Below are 4,996 nucleotides of genomic sequence, written 5' to 3'. Positions count from 1 at the left end.
CCATCGTGGTGGCAGATCAGATCATTGTCAATCGGTTTTGTAAAGGTCTTGTAAGCCACCAACAAATGATGCCATCCTTCTGATCGGGTCAGTTGACACACAGCAAATTCTGTTGTTTAGTTTGGAGCACTTCTGGTTTTGAGTGCAATGAAACTGTATGTACTGGCATGACTCATACATTATTAAAAACCCTTGACACTGCCGGTGCTGGCGGTAAAGAGGAGGGGTCCGTTAGTGATCGCATGCAGGGATCTACAGGTAAAACAGGCAGCATGGATATTATGTTTAAGAACATTTTATACCTTTACTTTTCTGTTATCCTCAAAGAACCCCAACTCATCCTGCAGTGAATCGATTTTTTCCACATCCCCAGAGGTCCCCCCACTTGCCTCACAAGTCTTGTCAAAACAAACACAGCTATCTATTAGTTTAGTGACACGGCTACGCTCCCTTTGCTATCGCCTCTGCTCAGCTGTAACCTCAGCACAAATCTCTGTGAAAAGCATCTCCACTCTGTAATTAAACAGCCTAATTAAAACCAGAGGGGCCATCTTCCTCTGAGTCCTGTCTGCCCACTCCGAGCAGAGCGAGAGACGGGGGAGGCACAGACGTTCCGCTCGGAGTCTGAGCCGAGGCGGGACCGAGCTGATAGCCGCAACAGCCTCTGACAAACCAATCAGCACTTCATGAGGGAAACATCTCCTGCAAAGGAAGTTGGAAATTGAGCCAGCTGCACCCCCCACAGAAACCCCCACCAAACCAGGTTCGTAGCTTCATCAGACCCTCACTCCTCCGCCTGGGCTGCCGGGTTTGTTCGCACTCTTTGAAGAAGCACAACAGATTTCATGGCTGCTATTTGTCCTCCTGCTGCATTGCACCGTGCAGCTTTGTATTTTCAGCTCCGTTGGATGAGAAACTCAACGCCACTTCCACTTAGCTTAGCATAAACACTTGAAGCAGCAGAATCAGAATTAACATTTTGTACATTTTTTTAGTCTGTTTAGAAGCAGCAATGTGACGTGGGTTTGCAGGCAATTATCAACTGCAACTTTTCATCCGGTGCAGCGTCTCTGCTGGTTGCCAGGCAACCTCACCATGACGACAAGACCTCCGATCACTGGGCCCATCCAACAAATAGTTCCCAATCATGACAGCTGTACTGATCAACTCACCTGACTCTCGGAAAGAAAAGTAAGTAGAGTTTGCAAAATGGCGAACTCTTCCTTTAACATTTACAGTTGCAGACTCGGTTGAAAGAGCTGCTTATGAATCACTTATTAAATTATTTAATTACAGATGATTTATTAATGACTTTATCAGCATATCTAACTGCATTCTCAATGGCTTATTGAACATTTGAGTTATTGATGCCTTACAAGCATCTATAATGAGAGCCTCAAAAGGCAGGTATCGTTCTATATTCTTCAAGCTGAATTCTCAACAGTCCTCACTGTCAGGTTTACTGAAGATGACGAAAACTGTGGAGCATCCTAACCCACAGAGGGGGGGAATTTGAACATGCTCATGTGAAACATTAATGCAGGATCTGTTTGAACTGATCTGCTTGATGCATTTCTCCCATAACTCAACATGGCACTTTGTTCCATGATGCATACACAAACAAACGCACCACTGGTCTTTTTCTGTGTTTTTCCATTGGATTATTTTTCATAAGAACTGATATTAAAGGCCTTTGTTTTATCTCTCTCTTGGTTTTTACTGCATTTTCCAGTGGATTGTTGGGTTCAGAGAGCTTAAAATGAGTGAAAGCATATCAAACTATGGGCATCACAGGGGTAGAAACTACATGCATCTTGTTTTCAAGCGGAAAAAGAGATGAAAGTGACGTAACAGTGACAGTTACCTCCATGCTTTATAATTAAGCAACAAAATGACTTTACCTGCCATTCAACCAATATTAAATTATGCTGGCGTGATTAATCAGACACTGCTTTTGCATTGTTTAAGCTCAGGTTTAAATTCAGCATTGATTCGCTGTTGTAACGAGAGGCCCGTGTGGTTCTAGCACAGTGGACGACAGACGTGAACACGCTGCAATTTAAACGCGCAGAAACACCTCGACGAGATGTAGAACAAGTCAGAAGTCAGTCATTTAGAAGAAACACTGCCAATGAATAAAACACAAGCAAACAGAGAAACACATTCATGAATTTCACATCACGTACAGGACAAAAAGAAGCGCAAGCAAATACAGTATTTCAGTTATATTACATTACATACTGTATTATATTAAACCATAGTTTTACATTACGTTATACATTTTACTTATTATTTCATGTGTCTCTTATCTTTTAGCCTCAGAGATGGTTTTTCCACCACAAACACCCTTTTCTATCAGAGACTCTTACTTCGCTTTATTTTTGTACACTGAAGTTTTTGATGTGTTCACTTCATCCAGCTCACATATTTAGTCAATAATTGTCCTTGTGTTCTTCCTGGCACGGAGCCGGTTGCATGTCAGACTGTCACTGGTCTGGTGTGATGCGTATTCACAAATAATGATGAAAACCTCTGCACACCTCCGGCTGCTTCGCTTCAGATGAGCAGGCGAAGACCTTTTGATTGAAGATCAGCAAGAGCAGAAGCTCTCCCTGTTGTTTGCCCGTGTGTGTGTGTGTGTGTGTGTGTGTGTGTGTGTGTGTGTGTACTCATCAATAAAATGAGTAAGCATCCTTTGGGGTTTATTGGCCTCATCTCTTCAGCTTGGCTGCGTAGGTGATTTGGAGAGACTCCCTGAAGCTGTTTTCCTGGAACACAGTTAGTGTGTGTATGTGTGTGTGTGTGTGTGTGTGTGTGTGTGTGTGTTTGTGTGTGTGTGTGTGTGTTTGTGTGGACAGAAATCTACTGGGAAGGGTTGTTGTTCAACCTTATAGGGATGACATTGTTGTAGGTACAGGAACTCTTCTGGAGCTCATTGAAATATCTGTCTTGCTCACTTTCTGTCTGTCATTATAGTGATGAGTCTCTCTCTCTCTCTCTCTCTCTCTCTCTCTCCCTCTCTCCTTTTTTTATATTTCCTGTCTACTCTCATCCCAGGTAATGGTTGTTTTGTTCAACCCCGTTCAACTTTTTTAAATTTTTTTACTCTGATGCATCTGATGGCTTCATCCTGTAATGTGACCCACTTACCACAGTGCTGAAAAGGCTCTACCACTATTTAATGACTGAGGTGGTTATTTACTGTAAAAGGTGCAGGAAAAAGCAGATGAACGTCACTTTCTGTTCTTCTTTTTAAATGTGTTTTGTAGTTCCAGGACTGAACGAGTGAACGAGTCACAGAGAAGAGAATAATGTCAGATACACCTTCATCTGTGTCTGCCTGTATTTCATTTCCTTTACCTTTGATATCTTTATGCTGTACCAGTGGCGTGCACAGACTTTTTGAAGGGCAGGGGCGGAAAGGAAAAAAAGGGCACATATAGCGTGTCCTCGCCACTGAAGAGGGCACTTTAGCACGCGCTTTGGCTCCCAGGGGGCACTTTAGCACGCGTTTTGGCGTCCAAGAGGGCACTTTAGCGCGCGTTTTGGCTCCCAGGGGACACTTTAGAGCGCGTTATGGCGTCCAAGAGGGCACTTTAGCGTGTGTTTTGGCTCCCAGGGGGCACTTTAGCACGCGTTTTGGCGTCCAAGAGGGCACTTTAGTGCGCGTTTTGGCTCCCAGGGGACATTTTAGAGCGCGTTATGGCGTCCAAGAGGGCACTTTAGCGCGCGTTTTGGCTCCCAAGAGGGCACTTTAGCGCGCGTTTTGGCTCCCAGGGGGCACTTTAGCACACGTTTTGGCATCCAAGAGGGCACTTTAGCACACGTTTTGGCTCCCAGGGGGCACTTTAGCATGCGTTTTGGCGTCCAAGAGGGCACTTTAGCATGCCTTTTGGAGACCAAGAGGGCACTTTAGCGCCCGTTTTTCAAAAACTGGGCCACGAGGGGGCCCCTGCACCCATCCCCCCCCCCCCCCGTGCACGCCATGGTGCTGTACCACATGCCTGAAATACACCGAAATGAATGATTGACACGTACATCAACCTGCATTAACATTTTTCACCAGTTGGGGGCAACGCAGCAATCTGTCAACACAACACTGATTGATGAATGTTCTCCTTTGGTTTAACATGGGACACAAACTCCAGTCTCCTGTGATGGTCTTGATCTGCCCAACCACTGCAGCCTCCTCCATCTGGGGACTTTTCTCTCCCTTTATACCACCTATCATTTGACGCAGTGAGAGCACCCTAAAAATATATTGAAGAGGTACCCAGTGCCTTAAAAAGTGGTGCACCAGGTACCCTTCAGCAACACCTGCCAGAAAGCCTTTGTAACACGTTAGCATTGTGAAACAGTCACACTTCGATTTGCTTCAGGCGCCAAAACTTCTTGGTTAGTTTTAAGAACGCTTTGGAATAATAAGCAAACATTGACTTTTGGCTTCACAGGGACATGAGCACCAGTCTCCCGCGACCCCCTCCCTGGGAGAACTCCCTCTTTACTCCACCTCGCTGTCTCTAAGCATCTAATATTGCCGCGGAAATGAGAACGGTCTGAGCAAACACAGCACACGGCGTCATGGATTCGCACGTATCAGCAGCGCAAACATTTCATCGTCATCAATCATCATTAATTTCTTCTAATAAAAATAACAATTAGTTTCAGTTTGGCTGCCTGGCAGGAAAAGGCTAAACCATTAAACTCTGCAAAGATGCATCCATTAATCTTATTTATATATGCAAATCTGAGCCACTGTGCCCCTGTGATACAAACAAAAGCCCATTTATCCTGTTATCCTCCCTGGTTTGCTGGATTTCCTCTTGAAATAAATTAGGTTAATTTGTTTGATGACCTTTATGTCACTAATATAACATTTATTTCCTGAGAATGTGCCCAAAAAAATTATATAATGATTGTATAAAGGTAAAACGTAAGATGTTTTGTCGACGATTTGGCCAAAAGCAACAACTCAAAGCAATATTTTATGAGTATT

The sequence above is a fragment of the Chelmon rostratus genome, chromosome 11 (genome assembly GCF_017976325.1).
Source record: "Chelmon rostratus isolate fCheRos1 chromosome 11, fCheRos1.pri, whole genome shotgun sequence".
Taxonomy (NCBI): Eukaryota; Metazoa; Chordata; class Actinopteri; order Chaetodontiformes; family Chaetodontidae; genus Chelmon; species Chelmon rostratus.
Note: the sequence above shows the minus strand (reverse complement) of the source record.